The sequence below is a fragment of the Ranitomeya imitator genome, chromosome 9 (genome assembly GCF_032444005.1).
Source record: "Ranitomeya imitator isolate aRanImi1 chromosome 9, aRanImi1.pri, whole genome shotgun sequence".
Classification (NCBI taxonomy): Eukaryota; Metazoa; Chordata; class Amphibia; order Anura; family Dendrobatidae; genus Ranitomeya; species Ranitomeya imitator.
Window position 1 is genome coordinate 149,594,683 of NC_091290.1, and position 25,627 is coordinate 149,620,309.

At 43.2% G+C, this 25,627-nt stretch overlaps 1 protein-coding gene and 1 long non-coding RNA gene across 4 annotated transcripts in view; one reads left to right on the forward strand and one right to left on the reverse strand.

Moving 5' to 3' along the window:
• LOC138649206 (uncharacterized) overlaps positions 1 to 9,445 on the forward strand; it is a 247,935-nt gene extending 238,490 nt beyond the window's left edge. The window contains exon 3 of the long non-coding RNA XR_011315268.1: positions 9,292 to 9,445. This is a non-coding gene — a long non-coding RNA (uncharacterized lncRNA). The remainder of the gene's footprint in view (positions 1 to 9,291) is intronic.
• Positions 1 to 25,627, reverse strand: part of ZNF469 (zinc finger protein 469) — a 463,146-nt gene that overhangs the window by 172,288 nt on the left and 265,231 nt on the right. The window contains exon 1 of one of the 3 annotated variants that reach the window (XM_069739402.1): positions 2,661 to 2,898. The exons of the other annotated variants lie outside the window; for them this stretch is intronic. The gene's annotated coding sequence lies outside the window, so the exon portion shown is untranslated. Of the gene's footprint in view, positions 1 to 2,660; positions 2,899 to 25,627 lie in introns of those variants that run through there. 3 annotated transcript variants of the gene reach the window in all.

The following is a 25,627-nucleotide window of genomic DNA, read 5'->3' on the forward strand; positions in this document are numbered from 1 at the left end:
CAGAGCAGACTTATCCCAATTGATATAGAGACCAGAGAATTTGCTAAAATTATCTATAGTCGTTATTACTCGCGGTAGTGTTTCTTCTGTTTTATCCATAAATATGATCATATCATCAGCATATAAACCGATGGTGTCTACACGATCCGCAATACTTATTCCCTTGATATCCGTGGAAGACCTTATGCGTATTGCCAATGCTTCTATCGCGAGGGCAAAGAGGGCCGGGGACAGAGGACATCCCTGACGGGTTCCCCTATGTAAAGTAAAAGAATCAGAGATAGAATTATTCACAATTACCCGTGCCCTAGGATTCCTATATAGTGTATCTATCCCTCTAATAAATTTATCTCCAAAACCGTATTTCTGCAGACATGCAGAAAGAAAAGGCCATTCAAGGGAGTCAAACGCTTTAGCTGTGTCTAGGGATGCCAGAGCCCAGTTATTATCCAATTCTAGGGAGCTATATTGAATCACTGATTGGACCCGCCGAATATTAATAGAGGTACTTTTCTTCCCAGCATATCTTTGAACTGAGATATTTCTGAATTGCTCAGATCCCCATCCTTTGAGTCTGTCTATATCTGTGCCAGGCCAGTCGAGCTAATTGCATGTATACATTTGAGCACATTATACCGTTACGGTATATTGCCGCCGGTTGATCATTGCATGTGACCTCCTGCTTGCAATAATATGGATATCATAGTAACTTTGTCTGTTCCACGCTTTTTGCAAGTGGATAGGTAGCACATTGCCTAATAGTTCTACGTAATAGTCTGCTGGCCGTAGCCCTGACAGGCTCACTGAGAGTTAAGCAGTCTGAAATTCGGGAAACCGCAAAGTCTACTCTGTCCAACAGTGAATGGGAATTCGCTTAAGTGCCTCGTCTTGCAGTGTACACATCCAGAAGCAGCGGCCCCATAGCACATCTGTCAGCCGGCACTCATCAGGGAGACTTCTACCTATGCCGCCCTACTCTCCGCAACTCAGCTACAATGGCAGACATGCCATGTGGGGCCCAACAGGTCGGGGGCCACGTCCACCTCCAAAGCAGATGGGATTGTGCACTATGCTGAGGTATTGGACTGCTGATGGACCATAGAATGTTTCTTGCCTCCCGCATTACATCACTTAGCGATCAGCATTGAAGGGAATATACTTATCTATGCTGCAGTATATCCTATCTTCATTTCTAGAAGTGAGGGCTGCATGCATAATGATAATAATAGGCCTTGCAGAAACCCAAGATCAGTGCCCCTGTAATTCCACCATTCCTGAGACTGGCACTCGGTAGATTGCACAGTTTGACCAGGAGCCACACGTGTTCCTGGAGAATAACCCCACTGTACTCCGCATAGCACTGCTCACTGCTGTCATTATCTGCAGGAGAAATCAAACAAAAAAGGCCCTCAGTTCCAGCAGACGGGGGGAAAAAAAAGTGTATTTTCCTTTCCAGATTCCCAAATTATTCCTGTGTGGGGGTGATTGTTAAGTGTATGTGATGGCCAAAGCCATAGAAACAGCTGCGTTATCCTCTGCAGATCAGCCGGGATGGCATCATGGGCCTGCGTCACTGAGTGGCGCATTTATCATGGTGCCGCAGGGGTTAACAGCAGCAGCAATGGCAGACTGCAGCAGGAGGAAAGGAATGCCCCTAAGTGTAGAGGGTGAGACCCCTCAGTAATGTCAGGAGACAGCTGCTCTCCCCTACAGCTGATTCCCAGTCCACTCCCCTTCTGCAGCCTCCAGGCTCAGGACGCCACATTGTGTAAGAACCTATACAGGACTGACTGCCATGTGTGCACTTACAGGCTGATAATTACACATCCCTCCGCTGTCAGAATGGCCCCGAACAGCAGCATTGTCCATAGGGTTACAATCCTTACTACTACTGTACAGCTCAACTTCAGCAACTTCCGAAATAGTAGGCAGGGGGAGCTGGCGGCAGCTACAGAGCCTGTCATCTTCAACCGACAGTGCATGCTGGGCAAAGTGCCAGTCACACAGCCCCAGCTGGCACGGAGGGGGTGCATCCGGTGACCCCTGACAGATGACATAATTAGCCATTGTCCATCACTGTCACCACCAGGTACGGACTGGGACTGAAATTCAGTCCTGGCATTTGTAATCACACAGACCCATGTTGTCCCCGTCCCCATGGACCAGATGGGATATATCACTAATATTACCCTGCATGGAGGAAAAGAAGATCTACAAGACCAATATTTCTAATGACAACCATGGCAGCTGGGGTAAGTGACAGTCAGTGACATCACAACTCTTAACACTATGGGTGTCTTGAGAACGCCGATTCTGTTAACAACGTAGCAGACAAGGCAGCCCATGACCAGACAGGCCCTTCTGGCATTTGCCAGTATTGCCGGATGGCCAGTCTGGCCCCGGTCACCAGTATACCAATATCCATCTAACACACGCAATGCAATCCACGTCAGTGTAAATGCACAAGTGAGAATGGCTGCACATAACACCACCATAAGCTGCTGGTACCATCCGGTGCCACCGCCTGACAGCCCTCTTATATTGTGCCAACAGAAAACTACTGCCACATCCATTCACAGATTGGGGGAAAGTAGCTGTATCTAAGCAATTTAAAAAAATGCATCACCACCAGCAGCATAGATGAAGCCGAGATCTCTTACCTCATCGTCAGCATGCTACATCATATGGCTGCCTCACTCCTCCGGCTGCAGCAGAATGCTAGTCCCTAGTAATGTATGAACAGACTGAGAAAGCTTCATTACTGAGCAGAGGCTCCGGTTCTGCAGCTCACGCCCTCCCCAAGTCCCTGCAGCCAGTAGCACACAGTGTTCACCAGGCTACAGACCCTAGCTGCTTCTCATCTCAGCTGCTGGGACCCTGGATCCCCTCCTCCAGGCTGCAATACCCCTTCTGTCATCTGTCACTGCCTACTGCTGCACCTTCCATTCCTTTTCTTATCACATGCAGGAATACACAAATGCTTTTTGAAGCTGAATTTATTGCAGATTGCCAAACATCTCCCAGATGGGACAACTGTGGATAGTCTGCTAAAAATCTGCACCAGATTGTGTGTGAATTTTAGTGGCATGTGTCTAGTCCATACTATAAAAAAAAGAACAACAAAGTCTATATTTACTGAATCTGATCTGCCTTCTGATCAAAGTAGTTCTAACTGTCATAAAAAAGCTGTTTATTGCACGTAATGGAATTAAATTCTGCCTTCTAAGATCGCATGACATTGATTTTTAGATGAAAGATCACATTGTTGGCTCTAATCTAACCAGCATTTGAGATAGAATGGGATTTAACACTACAAAGTTACCACTGAAATCTTTTTATTATAAAGCTCCAAAGACATACTGATACGGAATTTAGATTGTGAGCCCTATTGGGAACAGCGATGAAAATATACAGCTCTGGCAAAAATTAAGAGACCACTGCACAGTGTTATAAAAATCCACTTCTCTCCATGTCTGAGCCATTCCATTCCAGTGTCAGTTGAATTCCAACCAGAGTACGCCTCATTCTACTTAATGTGCTTCTGATTAGGTGATCACCTGAACCAAATCGTATTTAACGAGAGCAAGTACAAAAAAAACCTGCTGTGGTGTTCACAATCATCTTGCAAAAGGGCAAGCTGGATGGAAAAACAAGTGCTAGTAATATCCCAAAAGTAATAGGAATTAAAAAATAACTTTTAGCCATGCCAAAGTAGTTGAAAAGAAAAGTCTTGAATGAGGAAGAGAAGGGCCCAATTCTGGCTTTACTAGTAGAGGGACACAGTGGGCGTCATGTTGCCTCCATCCTTAAAACTTCTAAGACGGCAGTCCATTACAACAAGGTCAAGAAGCAGAAATTGGGGACAACAAAGCTACAGCCCGGCAGAGGGCAAACACTGACCGGGATGACCGTAATCTTATTCCAATGTCACTCAGTAACCACAGGATGATATCAAGTGAACTACAAAAGGAATGGCAAATGGTAGCTGGGGTGAAGAGTACGGCAAGAACAGTTCGTAACAGGTACCTAGAGGCAGGACTCAAGTCATGTAAATCTAGAAAAAAAGCCTTTCATCAATGAGAAACAAAGGAGAGCCAGGCTGAAGTTTACCAAAGACTATAAGGATTGGACCATAGAGGACTGGAGTAAGGTAATCTTCTCTGATGAGTCTAATTTTCTGCTTTGCCCAACACCTGGTCATCTAATGGTTAGACGGAGACCTGGAGAGGCGTAAAAGCCACAGTGTATTGCACCCTCTGAAATTTGGAGGATCGGTGATGATCTGAAGATGCTTCAGCAAGGCTGGAATTGGGCTGGTTAATCTTTGCGAAGGACGTATGAATCAAGCCGCATACAAGGTTATCTTGGAAAAAACATTTGATTCCTTCTGTGCAGGCAATGTTCCCCAACTCTCAGGACTGTTTTTTTCCAGCAGGACATTGCGCCATGCCACACAGCTAGGTCAGTCAAGGTGTGGATGAAGGACCACCACATCAAATCCCCGTCATGGCCGCCCAATCTCCAGACATGAACCCCATTGAAAACCTATGGAATGTAATCAAGAGGAACAAGGATATTCACACGCTATCAAACAACTGTACCAGGAGTGGCATAAATTCACCCAAAAGCAGTGTGAATGACTGGTGGAAAGCATGCCAAGACGCATGAAAGCTGGGATTAAAAATCATGTTTATTCCACAAAATTTTTTTTTGCATTATTTGAGGTCTGCAAGTAATGCATTTTTTTGTTATTTTGACCATTTCTCATTTTCAGAAAATAAATGCAAAATTTATTGCTGCGGAATATGATGGCGCTGTGTAAGCAAAGCATAATAAATAGATAAAGCACCACTCCAGCAGTTTTGTACAATTAACTGTCTTCTTCATTTCTTAGTGCTGCTCTAGCCGGTCTTCTGTAGTTTGTAACCTGACGGGTCACTTCAGTGCTTGCTGGGCGATCCTAAGCTCACTACTCAATGTAAGTCTATGAGAGCCATAACGAGACTCATAGACTTAAATTGAGAACTTGCGACTGTTACCTCTGATTTCCATTCAGTCAGAAGTTGCGGTCACAAGATGGTGATGCGGGACCAGACTGGATGACAGTGGCTGGTGAGTATAATCCTAGGGTCAGGGAACTTAGATTGGTTGCACCACTCTGGTGCTGAAATAAAAAAAAAATATCGAGTGGTTCTTTACGAGGACCTGTCACTTGCTAAAAAAATTTATTTAAATACCTTGTAAAATTTCCTGAGTTCCCGTTATTCTTCTGCACTTTACGTTTTCTCTGTGTCACTTCATCGTAGAGATATACATGTTTGTAGCTTTTGGAGCCAAATAACTGGAAGGAATTGAATTAAAAAAAAATAAAATGGAAAAATGTCTATGTTGGTAATAAATATTGACTGCAATATTTTTAAAATATCTGATTTAGGCAAGGAAGTATGGCAACACTGGTCAAGCAGCAACAATTCTCAGGTCCCAAGACCAAAAAATATTTGTGTGACTTGTGGGTGGGAAGCTATTTTAGTTGCATGCAAAGTTGTGCGCTACTTCTACCAAAAATCACACTGGGTTGACTTTTTGCTATGGGCGTGGTAGAACGTGTTTGCAATGTGACCCCTTGGACAATCGGATGAGACAAGGTGTATTTTGATGTTGCGTGACACACAATTTTATATTGTAGCCTTGTGTTAGTTCAGTTCCCTGAATATAAAGGAACTTAGAGGCTTCTTTGTGACCCCTATGGGTCATATCATGACTATCATGTCAAAACTTTCTTTACTGGTGTTATCCACCATAAACAATCCCTACTTGTTAGAAAGGTTCCTTGACAAAAATGGTCACAACTTGTCCCTCTGGTGGGTATCCATACCATGGGGAAACCTAGTAATAATTTCATGTCAGTGAGCTGTCTATGTAACAAGTGAGAGATGCCATTTGGACATGTTAACCACTTTGTCCAAGAGATGAGGGTCCAAAACAGAGGACTCTCTATTAACTCTGCATTTCCTAGTATGGTACATGAACATGGGTCTTCTAAACTAGACAACCCCTGTACTGAAAAAGGCAGGTATTCCCTTAGCAAAAGGTTTTTTTTGGATCATGTAATTATTAATAGGAGTACCCATTTTTGGTATTCTAACTTGTATGATCAGTTTTAGTTGATCGCGAACTCCTACATCTCTCTGGAAGAGTCCAGCATGAAATAATCTTTTTCTGAAGTCTACGTTTACCTTATGGTTTGTTGTCTCCCAGATGCACTTTCATTCTTTTATCGGCATGTCCATCCTTGTAGTGATAATTCTCCCTGGTGTTGACTTGATTTCTCTTATATTGTTTTATACTCAGATATCGGCGAGAAGGTTTAACCAAGTTTTGATTGCTTTGCTTTAGTTATAGACAAGATATCAGTAGTAGGATGTGAATTTTCACAGAAGTTATTTCTCTGTCTTGGTGCCTTTAGACCGCAGTCACATGATTGTATATTCTCTCTGTGATGGAATTGGATCAATTCTGTTAATGACACCCTGCACCAACTTTGCGCCAAGTGTCAACATATTTTTTGGGACAGTTTACTCCATAAGTGGCTTGAAAGCATTATATGTCCCCAAAGGTGCTTTCACATTGCATTCTGTGTCTTCATCAGGGCAAACGTTCAAAATCCCCAGCAAAACGGGGTCCGGACGTATGCACCAGCGGAGCCATAGGCTGTAATGGTGAAGGCAGAGCGAATGTGCGCTCTGATGTGCACTGTTTTGGGAGTGTACACCTCCTGTAGGCGAATACTAAGACATAATAGACTGCATCTGGTTGTCCGCCTCCTGTAGGCGTACACTCCCGAAAATGGAGTCTCTAGGTGCGTGTAAATCATCACACTATCCTTGGATGTCATCTGAGTGCAGTCCAATTTCCGCATACTCAGGCAATGGAGAAGATGAAGAAGCTAAGTTCACCATCTTCTCCGCACCTGTGCTCCGATTTTCTCATGTGAAAGAATCGGATCTCACCAAGCTGACACTCGGTTCAAACTTGGTGCAGGGTGTCATTAATATAATTGATCCAATTCTATCACAGACAGAATATACAATTGTGTGACGAGTAAACTTCTGGAAAAATTCACATCCTACTACTGATATCGTGTCTATAACTAAAGCAAAGTCACCAAAACTTGGTGTAAAACAATATAAGAGAAATCAAGTCAAGCCCAGGAAACATTATCACTACAAGCAGGGCTGTGGAGTTGGTAGGCCAAGACCCCGACTCCGACTCCGACTCCTCAATTTCTATGACTCCGACTCCAACTCCACCAAAATGGGCTCTGACTCCGACTCCACAGCCCTGACTACAAGGACGGCAGAGCGGACGTGTCCTCTGACGTGCTGCATTTTCAGGAGGCGGACAATCAGACGTAGTATCCTGCATGAGAGTGTCCGCATCACTCATCCTGTAGGTGTACACTCCCTAAAATATTTCTTGTCTGTGCGCACTTTCGCTTTGCTGTCACCATTATAGTCAGTGGTCCTGCCGACACATATGTCCGGACCCTGTTTGCTGGGAATTTCGGACGTATGACCCGACAGGGACACAGAACACAATGTGAAAGCACCGTAAGGCCCCTGTATTCAGCTTCCCGTCCACACACTGGTAAAATCAGTGACAAATCTTGAGGAATTTTTTTTCTCTTTTAATATTCAGTGTAGATGTAGGAAAGATTACTGAATACTGATGTAGACGCTGGTTAGCCGAGTGAACCGCTCTTTGCATGGACAATTATATTTTAAGCCAATATTTTATTAATGTTTGTATAACACTGGTCTATAGTGATTTTGGTGCCAACGATAGCTGCACGGTTTTATATTAAGTTTATAGTGATGATTAAGAATAAGACTTTAGTTTTGTCAGATTGTCTCTAGTTTATGAGATATTTAACAATAATATATTAATTATAGTTGAATTCTGGCTTCCAAAAGTTTCCTTTACGGCATCGTAAGCCTACAAATGAAATAAGACTCTCTTAAAGTGTAGACAGACCAAAATCTGCTGCATATGTTATCACACACAAGTCACATTGGGGGAACGCAGAATTCATCCATGAAAGTAATCTAAAAAACTGGGACCAACTCTGCAAAAGTATCCTAAATCCATTCAAAAAACCTTGGCACATGAGAACATTTTTTTTTGTAGACCTGTGTAATGGCTTGAAAACTTCTCTGGCTATTTTGTAATTCCATATCTGCATGTGTTGGGATAGGGGCGAGATTACAGTAATGTCCAAATTTACAGTGCGGCCAAAGACATAGAATGTGTAAATTGAACATGGTGGCAGCTGTGTATAGATAGAATTGATATGCTGTCAGTCTTTTGTAAAGGAAGCTGTACAATGTATGCTGCCCAGATGTCCTCTACTGTACTTTAATGAATGAAGCTCTGCACAATCCATGCCATTTTCGTATCTGGTGCTTTTAGTATTTATTAGGTTGTAAAGGATTATTAATCTCGTTTATCTCTGTTCCTTAGTTGTTCTTGTGAGGTCTTAGTATGCCCAAGAATATCCCTTGCATCGACCCATGTTGGCCGGTACTCCATGTCAAATCTTCTGTCTTCTGCAGAGGTCATGACTTGCAAACATGAGCTTACTCCCTGATGTGTGCACTTATTAGCAGTGCTGGATTCTGAAGATTTGAAGAAATACGCTGATTGCTGGATGTATGCCCCTCTGGAGCGGACGCCCTGCAGGGGATGCTTAATGTCAGTTTGACGTTAGTTCCACATTAGCACGTGCCTTCAGGAATATGGCTCCGTTCTCTGGAGGACCAGCGTCAATAAACAAATTGCATTTAATAACAAAATGGTGCCGACCTCATGTCACTCATCTGGATAAGTGAACCTGACAGCTGATTCAGGAACATCATGAATCCGGCACTTGGTCTGAGTTTTTGAAGCGGAAACTTAGCAGAAACTCCAAGTTTTTGAGGAAGATTTGACAAGTTTCTGCTACTCTGAAAACTCGGCAAAAAGACTTCATGTGCACAGACACTTATGCAGAGTGCACACAGAGTCTTTTTGCAAAGTTTTCAAAGTAGCAGAAACTCCCAAGTGTTTGAAGAGTTTTGAGATTTGGAGAATTTCTGCCCAGTTTCTGCTCCATGAATACTGTATTCGCATAACCTTAAAGTGAAAACCGCTTCAGAAAATGCTCTAGATATTCATTTCCTGTATCAGATATGAAGGTTTTTTTTTTTTAAAGTTTTGAAAGATTTTTTATTTCTAAATCTTTTTTTTTTGCAGTCTATTCATTGGACAGAGATTAGTTTGGATCGGAATCCATCACAAGGCACTTCAACTAAATGACATGCACTCCCCATCCCTCCCCAGAAGCTAAAACATCTGAGTGTATGAACAGCAAAATTGTTTTACAGTAGAATGGAATGGGAACAATTGTATGTGATTCAATTTTTCTGAGGTTTTATTTTTTAAGCAGATTTGACCTATCTAAATGATTAATATGGTCATACAGGTTATAGAATGTGAAAAATGGCATCCATGTATGTCTCGTATCAGATGCCTTGTTGTGGATAAATCATCTTTTATCACTTTATATAAATTACCTCTTCCAGGTCCTGGGGAGCTTATTTTACAATCACAGTTGTGTGAAAAAGTGATTGCCCCCTTCCTGATTTCCTGTACTTTTCCTTGTTTGTCACACTTAAATGTTTCAGATCACAAAATAATTTAAATATTAGACAAAGATAACACAGGTAAACCCAAAATGCAGTTTTTAAATTAGGGTCTTTATTATTAAATGAAATCCAAACCTACAGGGCCCTGTGTAAAAAAAAGTGATTGCCCCCCCCCCCCCTTAAAACATAATTAACTGCGGTTTATCACATCTTTGGGAAGCTGAGTTCAAGTCCCCTAGCCACACTCAGGCCTGCTTACTTCCACACCTGCTGTCAATCAAGAAATCACTTCAATAGGGCCTGCCTAATAAAGTGAAGTAGACCAAAAGGTAATCAAAAGCTAGACATCATGCGACTATCCAAATAAATTCTAGAACAAATGAGAAACAACGTGATTGAGATCTATCAGTCTTGAAAATGTTATAAAGTCATTTCTCAATCTTTGGGACTCCAGCGAACCATAGTGAGAGCCATTATCCACAAATGGAAATAACATGGAACAGTGGTGAACCTTCCCAAGAGTGGCTTGCCGACCAGAATTACCGCAAGAGCGCAGGGATGATTCATCACAAAAGACCTCACAACAACATCCAAACAACCTCAGGCCTCACTTGCCTCAGGTAAGGTCAGTGTTAGTGACTCCACCGTAAGAAAGAGACTGGGCAAAAATGGCCTGCATTGCAGAGTTCCAAGACAAAAACTACTTCTGAGCAATAAGAACATAAAGGCTCGCCTCAGTTTTGCCAGAAAGCATCTTGATGATCCCCAAGACCTTTGGGAGAATACTTTGTGGCCTGACGAGACAAAAGTTGAACTTTTTGGAAGTCGAATGTCCCATTACATCTGGCATAGAAGCAACACATCGTGAAAACAGTAAAATATGGTAGTGGAAGTGGGATGGTGTGGGGCTGTTTTGCTGCTTCCGAATTTGGAAGACTTGCTGTGGTTAATAGATCCATGAATTCTGCTGTCTTCAAAAAAAATCTTGAAGGAGAATGTCCGGTCATCTGTTCATGACCTCAAGCTGAAGTGCACGTGGGTTATGCAGCAGGACAATGATCCAAAACACACCAGCAAGTCTCAAGAAAAACAAAATGAAGACTTTGGTTTGGAGTGTCCTAGTCGAACTCCTGGGTTGGTGCTCTGCTTACATTTTCATCCCTATGGCTTATGACAGGTCACTGATCCCTTGGTGACCTGCCCCCTATTTTACATACTGCATAGAATATGGTTTGAAAAAAAAAAATACAAAAATTCCCATTTATCAGGCAGGCGCCAGCTCCTGCGCTGTAGCATGATACGGTGGACAATATGCATGTATTCATTTTATTTAGATATATAGTTTTGTTGAGAAAAAAAAAACTTAATCAAAATGGTGATGCAGCCGCGGTAGATGATACTGTACAGGGGCCGTCTGTGCCATATTGGTATGGGGGGGAAGTTACGTTCCGTAAAGACGGTCCTGGCGCATTATCATCAGCGCATTAGCATCTATTAGAGCGATGCTACTGCGCAGGCATCACTGGCGCCATCTTAATGGAACCATTTTTTTTTTACCCAAATGGTGCTGGTGGCAGCTCCTGCCCAGTAGAATCTATTGTAACACGATAGATGTCACTGCGCAGGCACAGCCGCCAGTGCCGTTTTGATTAGGGTAATTTTTTCCCCCCAACAAAACAGGCGTATTATCCACCGGATCATGCTACAGTGCTGTCGCCCTACTGATAAATGTGATTTTTTTTTTAAACCATATTTTATACACTATGTAAAATAGGGGCAGGTCACTGAGGGATCATTGACCTGTCAGTGGCCATAAGGATGAATATCTAATCAGAGCATCACATAATGACCCCCCACAGGCTGCCCTGAAGCATGAGAATCTTATTATCTAAAAAAAAAAACACAAGACGGATTTCATCAACCAAGCTATCGTGTCAATCAGTATAATGGCGCAAACCTGACAGTGTCTGTAGTTTACTGTACAATCCTGCTGACAGGTTCACTTTAAAAACTGCTGCTTACCATACCATATCTCCACCCCTGGGTGTGGTTCACTGTGTAAATAGAGAGCTGTTTGTCTGATACATGCCTGTGTGGAGGTCTGCAGATCTCCTGGATTGAGTGCCTTTGCTAAAGGACTAAGAATCTGGACTCTAGGCCAGGCAGGCTAACCAGCACTAGTGTATGGACTTTATGTTCTACTTTGAGCTGGACAAGGGCTGTATTTGAGATTCCTGTGATGTGGTTTATGAGGACTGCAATAAATCAACCAGACTTGAAATAGAAACGGATCCTGTGTCTACCTCTTTAAGAAGCTAATTGAGTCGACTTACCTCATCAGTTTCCTTGAACATCTTTAACTGATTCAGATTTTCAAAGATGCCAAGCTGTTAAAAGAAGTGACGTGACCATTTGTAAGGTGGCCTCACTTCTAAGCCGCTCACTAGTTCATTCAATAATATATATATATTTTTGTTAAAGTCAACTGCTAAACCGATGTAAAAAAAAACGCCAAAAAACATTGCATCACAGAAAATGCCGGCGTGTCCTGAAGCATCTTCCTCCTAGCTAAACATCTAAAGGACGTCATGTTCATGTACCACTAACAGTAAAGGAAAACCGTTACACTTAACGCATTTTACTAATTGTTGCGCTCTGTATAACCTGCCCTGCAGTCAGAGAATGAGTGATACTCAGATGGTAGAGTATCGGGCATGGTGGACATGGAATAGTATAGACCAGGTAGTGCTGAGCAGATTAATATTGGGGGTGGGGAATAATAACTTTATTCACTTACATCCCTGCTCTTCCTGTGCCTAAGAGTCATCTAGTGAGTGGACTTAGTGATTGACAGCTAGCTCTATGCACTGGTGATCCCTGAATAGGCCCGCTCCCTGTATAGAAAGAGTAGATAAATAAAGTACAAGTTGTACTGAATCTTCTCCTGCAAAACTATATATCAATCCTATTAGATTCTCCTTCTTTAGGACATGCGGCCTGCAGATCATACCCTGTACAATGTGACAACTTCCCACTAGTAGCGTAGCTACGGGGGGGGGGCAGAGGGTGCGGGCGCCACGGGCCCGGTGCTCAGAGGGCCCACCCGGAGCTACGCTACTGTAACTGTATCGGCACGCGCAGCGCGCTGATACAATTACATTCTGCGGCAGAGCAGGGAGAATCGATCTCCCTGCTCTGCCGCTATGGGGCCCCTGAGCAGGCCGGGGGGCCCAGTGCCAGCAGTGGCCCGCCATCATCGGAAGATCAGCTGTACCAGCATTTAGCCGATACAGCTGATCGCATTGATGGGAGAAGGAGCTCTGCGCTCCTAATCCCATCATCCCCCCTGTCAGTGTCGGCATCTGACATCGCCGACACTGACGGCGGGCGCAATAATGTCACTGCCCGCTGTCAGGAGATCAGCGGGAGCAGCGCAGAAATCAGGAAGGAGAGAGGTGAGTATTTATTTTTCATGGGTGGTGCTGCCTTATTACAGGGTCTGCCTATGGGGGGCTGCCTTATTACAGGATCTGACTATGGGGGGGCTGCCTTATTACAGGATCTGACTATGGGGGGCTGCCTTATTACAGGGTCTGACGCCTTATTACAGGGTCTGCTTATGGGGGTGCTGCCTTATACTACAGAGTCTGCCTATGGGGTACTGCCTTATTACAGGTTCTGCCTATATGGGGGCTGCCGTATGCTATAGAGTCTGCCTATGGAGAGTGCATTATACTATATTGTGGACTATTTGGTGCATTATGCTACTGTATATGGAGGCTATCTAGGGGGCCATCATACAGTATGGAGATTACAGTGTGGGGGTCATTATACATTGTTGGAGCCAGCAAACAGTTTGGGGGCTACTAAGGAGTCAGTATACTGTGTATAAGAGAGCATCATGCTGTGTATAGGGGAGCTGTACAGGGGGGAGACTCGGGACTTTATTAAATGTAAAGTGGGTACTTATTGTTATAGGGGAACTCAGGTTACTGTGACTGTCCAAGGGGCACACAGGGTATTATTATTTTCTAGGGGCAAAATATGGGCACTGTTTTCTAGGGGACTTGCACCTGGCATTACTATATTGTAGAGGGGTGCTTTAGAATTTAGAGGGCACAGAGAACCACACAGCAGGTGCAGTAATAGGGTCACATACGGCAGCAGCGGCTCAGTATTGGGGTCTCAGGGGCAGTAATAGGGTCACATATGGCAGCAGCAGCTCAGTATTGGGGTATCAGGGGCAGTAATAGGGACACATACGGCAGCAGCGGCTCAGTATTCGGGGTATCAGGGGCAGTAATAGGGACACATACGGCAGCAGCGGCTCAGTATTGGGGTATCAGGTGTAGGACACATATGGCAGCAGAGGCTCAGTATTGGGGTATCAGGTGTAGGACACATATGGCAGCAGTGGCTCAGTATTGGGGTATCGGGTGTAGGACACATATGGCAGCAGAGGCTCAGTATTGGGGTATCAGGTGTAGGACACATATGGCAGCAGAGGCTCAGTATTGTGGTATCGGGTGTAGGACACATATGGCAGCAGCGGCTCAGTATTGGGGTATCAGGTGTAGGACACATATGGCAGCAGAGGCTCAGTATTGTGGTATCGGGTGTAGGACACATATGGCAGCAGAGGCTCAGTATTGTGGTATCGGGTGTAGGACACATATGGCAGCAGAGGCTCAGTATTGTGGTATCAGGTGTAGGACACATATGGCAGCAGTGGCTCAGTATTGTGGTATCAGGTGTAGGACACATATGGCAGCAGTGGCTCAGTATTGTGGTATCGGGTGTAGGACACATATGGCAGCAGAGGCTCAGTATTGGGGTATCAGGTGTAGGACACATATGGCAGCAGAGGCTCAGTATTGTGGTATCAGGTGTAGGACACATATGGCAGCAGTGGCTCAGTATTGGGGTATCGGGTGTAGGACACATGGCAGCAGAGGCTCAGTATTGTGGTATCAGGTGTAGGACACATATGGCAGCAGTGGCTCAGTATTGTGGTATCGGGTGTAGGACACATATGGCAGCAGCGGCTCAGTATTGGGGTATCAGCAGGATGAGGAGTTTGTGCAGGTTGGGAATAGATGGTGATGGGGCTGGAATGTGACAATTGAAATGTGTCTTTGTTGTATTCTTTGCAGACGAGTCCTGGCTGGAAGAAGTTGTCATGTCAGTCTGGGCCAGATGGAAAAGACTGGAAAAGTGAACGATTCCATCAGAGAGAACGTCAGCGGTAAGACATTATCTGTAACTGTGCAGTGATCTCTTACATGTTCTGTAGGGCTGGTATCTACCACTGACCATATGGCGGTAATATCCATGTTGGTCTTTATATAGAGATTATCTTCAGTAACAGTGCGGTCATCTGCTGAGGTTCTCCTCCAGTATTAGGGCGCGTCACCGAGTTGTTGTAATTAAGGTTACCTGGTTAGGGGCCCACTCAGAAGTTTCGCCAAAACCCTAGCTACACCTCTAGCTCCCGCATTTGGGCTCAGTGTATATCTAACATGACCATACGGAATTAAAAGTGTTCAAGGGCCTGCGATTATACAGCCACCTTCAGGCAGCATAACCCTGGCCTAATGTCATTTGTGGAAAGGCTTCTCTTACTTTGCTCATAATTCATGTGTCTAATCCTTTGCCGTGTGTATTCCCACAAAATGGCATTTCTGGATTATTAATCAGTGCGGAGTATTTCAGATCATTGCTGATACTCTCCACATCTGTCGCGGCGGACGGCCTCTGCTTCTCACTAACTATACAGCACAGCATTAATTTATTTTATACATCAAAGTTTAGATTTTTTTTTTTGTAGTTTTTTTTTTTTTTTTTTGTACCCCTGGTCTAAAATGGAGCCTTTCAGAGTAGGTGCAGCATCCTCCTGGATCGTGACCTAGACATTGCTTTGGAGATTCCTTCTAGTTAAAGAAAAACACAGCAGCCCAGGGAGCAGTGAGGCCCTAGGTGTGGTAATTTAAGCCGGCAGGGCGGTAACCATGAATAAACCCTTTCACTCTGGTCCAGCTACACAGGACGCTGCCATCGAAGACCAGGCATTTCATGGATTCTATTGCAGGAGCTAGAAGAAAATACTAGGGGAAATATGAAGACACATAGTTTAAGATCGTTAAGACATAATTATAATATTGCTCTAGAGTCTGAGGAGTAGATGGGAGTAATAATGTAAGATGCCTTAGAATTAGAGTTATCAATATTGGCTATTAGACGGGCACGTACTGGTTATTCTTCGTCTATCTAAATTCACCAGAAAAGAATAATCACTATTCTTAGGGGGAATTAATGGATTATTTCTGTAGCAAAAATTGCACTCACATCTCCATAAAAGTCTGAGAAACAACCGAGCCATTGACTCGCATTGTGAGTTTTATAAATCCATGTATATATCACCAAGTCCGATCGTGGGAGCAGAATGAATGAATGGAGCGTAAAGGATAACTTTATATAACTCTTACCCGCTTCCTCACCAGTTTCGTCACTTTTTTGTGTCTGAGCCTGACTCAGACACAACGTAATGGAACAGACACGACAAGCAGTTTTTTGATTTTTTTAGAAGATTGGGCTCAAAAAAGTGAGAAATACCCCATGAGTGCAGGTCAGAGTCAGCTTAGGATTTCCTGCTGTGTGGTGGAAATGGGGATATTCTTGTAAAATGTAGTTGATTGGAAGTTTACGGTAACTGTTTTTATGTATATATCGAGGTGTTATGAGTCATTATATAGGAGTGCAAGATCTATCTAACTTGTGTCTGCCGAGCTGACAGATTATTAGGTATAGGGTTCTGCACCTTTCTGCACCTCTGAAATATATGATACAGCTGAACAGAGGCCAGACAGATTCCAGAGTAACTCTGCGGCCTCATTATAGTGAGTGCCTCCCTCGGGGGTTTCATCTAAATTACGTCACTCGAAGATTTAAGGGAAAACCCTGATGTCGGTGCTCATCGTAGAGCGCCAGATAAATGTAATCCAAATTGTTATGTAAAATGTTCCCAATAAAATCTTCAGCTCATTCTACAAGAAAGCAAGTCCTCACTCAGGTCCGTCATGTGTTAACGGAAGTATAGGTGGCTTCCACGTTACTGGTAGCGCTAAGGCTCTGGAAAAGCAAAATGGTCTTCGCCCCCCAAAAGATATTCAGTAAATCCTGTGCTCCCAAATCCAAATGCCCCCTCCCTTCTGAGCCCCAGTGTGCCTAAACCACAGTTAGTGTCCACATGTTTGGCCTTTCGGCAGCGATGAGAGCCCAGCTAATTTACGGGTGCATGGGCTCGGCACAACGTAGGCAATTTGCAATTTTCACTAAGCAACATCCACTGCTGCTTGTTGCTGGAAAACACTCATGGAGTCAAAATCGTCACTAGATCTGCAGATAAATTCCCAAAGAGGTATAATTTCCAAAATGGGGTGATTTGATGGGGAAATTCTGCTCCTCCAGCACTTGGGGGCTCTGAATATTATTATTATTTATTTATATAGCACCATTGAATCCATGGTGCTGTATATGGAGTCCACAAACTGTTAGAGAAAATTCTGCTCTCCAGTATGCCCATTGTATGACAGTACGGCTTATCCATACGGCAGGACTCGGGAGGGACAGAGGGCCATTTATTAAAGGGAACCTGTCACCTGAATTTCGCGGGACCGGTTTTTGGTCATATGGGCAGAGTTTTCAGGTGTTTGATTCACCCTTTCCTTACCCGCTGGCTGCATGCTGGCCATAATATTGGATTGAAGTTCATTCTCTGTCCTCCGTAGTACACGCCTGCGCAAGGCAAGATTGCCTTGCGCAGGCGTGTACTACGGAGGACACAGAATGAACTTCAGTACAATATTGCGGCCAACAAGCAGCCAGCAGGTAAGGAAAGGGTGAATCAAACACCTGAAAACTCCACCCATATGACCGAAAATCGGTCCCGCCAAATTCAGGTGACAGGTTCCCTTTAATATTGCTCCGTCTCTCCCCAGTCTCTCCGTATGGCTAAGTAGTACTGTACAGCCACTTATCGGGTATTTCTACATTCTATGGGGCAAATTTTGATGTAATTTTTTAACTTTTTCCCAATATGAAAATGTAAAATCAGAAGCTAAAATAAAATTTTGGTGGTAATTTTTTTTGGGTCATTGCGCAATGGTATAAAATTCTGTGACCAATCTGTGATGTCAATATGACCACTGCACCCCTAGATTAATTCATTGGGAGGTGTAGTTTGTAAAATTGGGTATTTTATGAGGGAGTTCGGCTGTTCTTGCACATCAGGGGCTCTGCCAATGTGACAGGGCATCCTCCAACCAGTCCAGCAAAATGTGAACTCCAATATGGCGCTTCTCCCGTTCTGAGCTTTGCACTGTGCCTCAAAAGTAATTTTTTTACCTCATATGGGGCATCAACGTACTCAGAAGAAATTGCACAACAAATTTTGGGGTCCATTTTCTTCTGATATCCTTATTAGAATAAAGAAATGGGGCTAAAATAACTTTTTTGTGGGAAAAATTTGATTTTTTTTTTAATTTTCACTTCTCTATGTTATAAACGTCTGTGAAGCAGCTGGGGGTTCAAGGTGCTCACCACACATCTAGGTACATTCCTTGACGAGTCTAGCTTCCAAAATATGGAGTTAGTTGTGTGGGGTTCTCCACTGTTTAGGCACATCAGGGGTTCTCGAAACGAGACATGACACCGGCAGGCCATTCCATCAGAGTCTGCGATCCAAAACGTCACTCCTTCTTTTCTAAGCCCTGCCTAAACAGTAGTTTACCCCCACATATAGGGTATCTGCATACTCAGGAGAAATTGCACAAAAAAATTCGGGGTCAGTTTTCTCCTGCTATCCTTGTGAAAATAAAAAATTGAGCAGAAATAATATTTTTGTGGGAAAAATTTGTATTTTTGTTTATTTTTAAGGCTCAATGTTATAAACTTCTGGGTGTTCAATGTGCTCACCACACATCTAGCTAAAAAAACATTTTTGTAGGAAAAATGTGAGGGGTCTTGTTCCCAAAGTGGTGTGACTTGTGGGGGGTTTCCATTGTTTAGGCACAAAAGTGCCTCTCTAACTGCGACATGGCGTCCGCTAATTATTTCAGCAAATTTTGCATTTAAAAAGCCAAATGGAGCTCCTTCCCTTCCAAGCCCTGCCGTGCCCCAAAAGAGTGGTTTTCCCAACATATGGGGTATTGGCATGCTCAGGAGAAATTGCACAACACATTTTGGTGTCCACTTTGTCCTGTTATCCTTGGAAAAATAAAAAAAAAATTGAGTCTAAAGTTACATTTTTGTGACAAAAAGTTAAATGTTAATTTTTTCCTTCCACATTCCAAAAATTCCTGTGAACCACCTGAAGGGTTAAAAAACTTCTTGAATGTGGGTTATACACCTCGAGGGCTGCAGTTTTTAGAATGGTGTCACTTTTAGGTATTTTCTGTCATATAGGCCCCTTAAAGTCACTTCAAATGTGATGTGGTCCCGCAAAAAAATGCTTTTTGTAAATATTGTTGGAAAAATTAGAAATCTTAACTATTTTGTGTGATATAACTCTCTGATTTAAAGAGTGAAAATTTCATTTTTTGTTGCTAAATTTCCTTTTTTTTCCCACTGATAAACTCAAGTCTTATCAAAAAATTTTTACGACTATCATAAAGCACAATATGTCACTGATTTTGAGAACTATGTCTGAGAATCAGTTGGATCCGTTGACGCGTTCCAGAGTTTTTACCACATAAAGTGACAGTAGTCAGAATTGTAAAATTTGGCCCTGTCATGAAGGTGAAAACAGGCTCGGGGGTGAAGGGGTTAAGATACAAATGTTGATGCCCACATTAATTCTGGATATTACACTGACTGTACTTAAGCTTCCTGGCGTGTGTCTCTGGTTGTTGCTGACATTGCAAAGACCTTGGCCTCCCACAGCCGCGGAGCTGCCCACGAGGAGCCAAAATGATGTAGAATTTGTTGCCTTAGTGAAGTATAGTTGCATGTATTGTACCAAAGCTATCGCCGTTAACCAGTCCCAGTTGCTTTTTACTTTTTTTTTACAATAATTTGTCGTGCCAGAATGGACGAAAAAAAACTGCTCAAACAGGAAAGGGCAGTTTTCCATTGTTTCTATAGATACTTTATTTCCAAACATGCTCTGGAGCAGTGTTCCCCAAGTCCGGTCCTCAAGAGCCAACAACAGGTCATGTTTTGAGGATTTCCTTAGTATTGCCCAGGTGATAATTGCATCACCTGGACAGGCAAGCATTCAATGACCTGGGCAATACTATGGAAATCCTCAAAACATGACCTGTTGGTGGCTCTTGAGGACCGGAGTTGGGGAACACGGCTCTGGAGAATGAAAGCTGTGATCTGAGGGTTTGCTATGGGTAACACTGATTGATTCGTTTTTATTCAAGAGTTTAGGCATTTGGTTAAGTTCCAAGCAGAAGAAATACATTGATAAAATTAAGAGAAAAAAGCATTCAAGGTTTAGATTTAACTCCAGCCCAACGCTGCGTGTGAGAGGAAAGAGAATTGTTGTAAAAACGTATCTATTATCTGGCTATGTGCGTAATACCGTGATCTCACAGCTTAAGATGGTCTCAACTTTTGTGGGATGTGACCTCATGAGGAGCGCCGCTTGCAGAATGTCTATCTAAGGCCAGTTTCACACGTCAGTGGCTCCGGTACGTTAGGTGACAGTTTCCTCACGTACCGGAGACACTGACTCACGTAGACACATTAAAATCAATGTGTCTCTGCACATGTCAGCGTGTTTTCACGGACCATGTGTCCGTTTGAAAAACACGGAGACATGTCAGTGTTTGTGGGAACGCACGGATCACACAGACCCATTAAAGTCAATGAGTCCGTGTAAAACACGTACCGCACACGGATGCTGTCCGTGTGCAGTCCGTGTGCCGTGCAGGAGACAGTGCTACAGTAAGCGCTGTCCCCCCAGCTTGTGGTGCTGAAGCCCCATTCATTTATTCTCTCCAGCAGCGTTCGCTGGAGAGAAGGAATGAAAAATCATTTATTTATTTTTTTAATTTTGTTTTTAAAATAAAGATCCCGGTAATCTCCCCCCTCCCACCCCCTGTGCACCCGCCCGCTGGCATTAAAATACTTACCCAGCTCCCACGGCGCTTCCATCCTCTCAGCGTCGCAGCTCTTCCTGTATGAGCGGTCACGTGGTGCCGCACATTACAGTGATGAATATGCGGCTCCACCTCCCATAGGGGTGGAGCTGCATATTCATCACTGTAATAAGTGGCACCACGTGACCGCTCATACAGGAGAAGCTGCCAGCACTGAGAGGAGACATCGCGGGAGCTAGGTGAGTATTTCTATGCAAGGGGCCGGGCAGCGCACGGGAGATGGGAGGCGGGAGCTCACCAGCAAACTTTATTTTTAACAAAAAATAACAAAAACTTGATCTTTCATATCATCTCTCCTGCGGGGGAGAAGAGATGAATGCCGGTTTCAGCACCACGCAGGGGGGATAGGGCTTAGTGTAGCGCTGTCTCTCCTGCACGGTCCGTGTGGTCCTCGGGCGGCACACAGATGCCGAACGTGTACCACACTGATGTGCCACGTGAGCACACGGACACGGATAATTCCGGTACCGATTTTTCCGGTACCGGAATTATCTGGACGTGTGGGACAGGCCTAATGAGCATTGCTTGCTGGAATGATGAGCTGAAAGATAACACTCAATTATCGGGGTCCCCTACAGCCAGGCAATGTCCTTTTACTATGCTCTGTAAGCAGCCCCCAAAAGACAAGTCGGGTTTATTTATATAATTGTATTCCCAAAACTCCTTTCCTCTCATCCCAACATATTACCTTTGATATATTGCTGTTTTATCTGTGTTCTCCCTGAGATACAGTGTCAACACAACAAGGAAAACATTTGTGCTTAGTTTTCTGTATTTTTTCTCCAAAACCCCCAAAATGTCAGTTTTTATAGTTACGGTGTCAAGAAGCAAAATTTTCAACTTGGACATCCCCCAAACACAGGAATATGGTAACTTAAAGGGAACCTGTCAGCAGGATTGTACACAGTGACTACAGACACTGTCAGGTTGGCTCTGTTGTACTGATTACAATGATACCTTGGTTGAATAAATCCATTTTGTGGTTGTTGTTTAATCTTTATTTTCCGTTTTAATGATAAGCTCGGGCTATGGGGTGGTCTGTGGGGGTCTTTATGTGGTTCTCTGCTTAGCTATTCATCTGTATGGCTTCTGACCGGTCACTGATTCCTCACTGACCTGACCCTTATTTTACAAAATGAATATGATATATATTGTAAAAAAAAATAAACATGTAGTAAATTATTTTATTTGATGATACTAGTACTCCAAGATGGCGCAGTAGCAGGTATCGGTGATTGCCATGTTGGAGGAGGCATTTTTTTAATGAATTTACTCATATCATCAAATAAAACAATTTAATACACATTACACATACAATCATTTTGTAGCGCTGGCACCTGGCTGCTGGTGATTATATATATATATATATATATATATATATATATATATATTTTACAATATTATTATTATTTATTAATATTCATTATATAAAATAAGTGGCAGGTCGCTGAGGAAACTGACCTGTCAGAAGCCAAGCAGATGAATAGCTAATCGGACCACCACATGAAGACCCCCACAGCATATCATTAACTCAAAACTGAAAATAAAAATTTAAGCAACAACCACAAGACGCAAGACGGATTTCATCAACCAATGTATAATAATTGTAATCGGTGTAATGGCGCCGACCTGACAGTGTCTGCAGGTTACTGTGCACAATCCTGCTGACAGGTTCCCTTTAAGGAACAACTGTATCATCAGACGTCATGAGTAACATGAGCACTTCGTTAGGCTGAAAAAGCCGCTGCCAGATTCCACCAGCATAGCCTTATCTCTCCTGAAAACAAAAGGATTGACCTATGAAATTCCATCTGGCCGATCGTTCTCTTCCCTTGCTTCACATATTGGGAAACAGTCGGAAGGGCCCCATGCACAATCACATGGTAGGAGGGTGCATTTGTTGTGTATGGGCCATTAATTAAGAAAGTGACATGTCATTCCCAGGCTTGTTTTATGACCATTTTTCTTTTATTTATTTACTCTACAATCCTGATTCACAGATGGACCTGATTTTTGGATGCTGGCTCACGTGCCCTTCTCCTGTAACCTGTTCCCTTCCCTGCTGCAGCCGGGCAGTTCTACGGGATGGTTTGGAGGAGGCACAGTACTTCTCTGTGCTCAGAGTCCCTCACTTACATAGATGCTATTATATTTAACTGGCCCTACATCTTGGACTTAAATATTTTTAACATACGCAAACATGCATGAGTTAAGCTGCTACAGGTTCTGTGTACCGAGGCCAGGACAATGTCCGCTTTCTTTTCTCAAAGCATCTGCCGTCACTAACACTGTTGCTCCTTTCACTTGCAAGTGGGAAACATTTTGAGTTTAATTCATGTTTTTTGACTAATTTTTGGAAAGTCTTCTCCATGTGAATTACTGGACAAGGCCATGCTCCACACCTGCTAACCTGTAGAAGGTGGGGTGAAGACGCCACAAAAGAAAAACTGGATGCAATTTCAGTGCTTTTGCTCACTAGTCATGGCTCCACGCCTTGTTTTCTTAGTTTGGCGATGTTTTATCAAGACTGCAGTTTATCACCCATTCACAGGATAGGCAATAAGTTTCTGATTGCAGAGACCTGCACTGATCACAAGAAAGGTGATCCCCAGTCCCCTGTTTGTTGTTTTCCACGCTGTCATCTGTATGACAGCGTGGGAAACACCGGCGTGGTGGTTCTTATCGGCTCTTATCGGCGGTAACGCTACCGCCGGTAAGATCGTCATTCAGATCGTTGCGGGATCATTCTGTCCGATGTCAACATGACCCCGCAGCTGTGACTGTGACCTGCAGTCGTGGGCCGATGACACTACTCCCATCGGGCTACATCTTCTATCACTGATAACAGCAACTGATTAAATAGTCTCATCTGCCGACCCCTGAGCTCACGGTTAAAAAAATAAATAAAGTAAAATAAAATTACATACATATTCAAATAAAAATAAAATAACATTATATTCACCTTAACGCCCAATCCCCAATGCCCTACTTACATATGGGTTGGCCAGAACCAAGTGTGATTAGATGTAATTAATATGAGTTGATGGACTCACACTATTTGATCAAAATCTGTGCAAAGCGTCTCTCAAATATTTTCCTAATGTTGAAAAGCCATTTTGCTATTCATATTTAATGTATTTCATATTTGACGTGTTTTGGCACGATAGAGTGCAACCTTTTTTGTATATTATATATGGAGGTAGCTGCTCCTGGTATGCACCTATTCACACTAGTTTGGATGTGCCAGTCTTTCTTTTTTTCTGTCATTTCTATGTTAGCTTACTGACTGAGCACTCCTCCCGTCACCATGTGGTTTTTAATTACATCTAATCACACTTGGTTCTGGCCAACCCATATGTAGGCTTTGCTGGCAGAGGTGTCCACATTCACCCAGACATACAGACATTGGCCTTCGGTAAGTGTTCACATTTGGACAGGGAGGTCAGGGACCCATCAGTTTAATGAGACCACCTTGACGATGGTTGATGGGCTCACACTATTTGATCAAATTCTGTGCAAAGCATCTCTCAAATATTTTCCTAATGTTCAAAAGCCATTTTGCTATTCATATTTCATGTATTTCATATTAGACATGCTTTGGCACGATAGACTGCAACCTTTTTTTTATATTGTCTTTGAGAGCAGTCACATCATTGATGTGGCTGCTTTCAAAGTAATCAGGATCGTCGTGGGACATTATGGATTATTATCTTTTCGGCAGACAGATGAGGAATATTGTGGTTTATTATTTTATTTTTGTTGCAGGAGACGTTGACTTCAGTGGATTAGGCGTTAGGTAAGTATGGTTTAATTAAGATTATTAAGAGTCTGTCATTATTTCAAATAAAGGACTTTATTTTGGGTGTGTGTTTTTTATACAATATCACGATGGGGTTTACTAATGGAGAGGTGTCTTATAGACGCTTCTCCATTACTAACCTGTGGACTTGATTTCACCTGACAATACAAAGGTGACAGCAACCCCACAAATATGATCCCCACTTGCCACCGCTACAGAGCGAGGCTAAGCGCTAGTTTTAGTGCATCTTAAAGAAAAGCATTTTTTGGCGGCGGCTTAGAGCTGATGTTTTTTGTCTGGGATGGGAGAATATACATGGCCCCTTCCTAGGCTATTAATATCAGCTTGCAGCTCTCTGCCTAGCCTTTGCTGTTTAGATTATATAGATGTACCCAATGTCAATTTTTTTCAGGGTTCCCCTTGTAAACTAGCCAGTAAAGGCTGATAAATGTAAACTAGCCAGTAAAGGCTGACAGATGTGAGCTGATATTAATAGCCTGGGAACCTTTATGACTATTGGCTCCTTCCCAGAATATTAACGTCAGCCGTCGGCTTTCCCTCTGCTGGTTATTAAAATTATGTGGGAGCCCACGCCATTTTTTTTTTTCTTTAAAATTAACAGTTGTCTGGTTACAGCCTATGTACGTTTATTCTTTTAACGCTCCTACATAGGCTGGTGACAATGTGTGTGTCTGATAGGTGTTTGTGTTTTCTTATTATTATTGAACGCAACAGTATCGTTCTATTGAAGGCAGATAAATCCGCATGTGTTCACTGAACCGTGCGGATTTACCACATTAAATACATTTCTATTGATGTAATTTCTGCTATGGAACTAGTGTCTACGCATGAGAAGTTGGCATGCTGCGATCCTGAAAGACACGCCGCATGTCAGTGTCCACAGTTGATCCGCAGGTGAGCAAAGTCACATAGTAAACATGCGATTTCTTTAAATCCCATCCGCTATGCTGTAACATCTG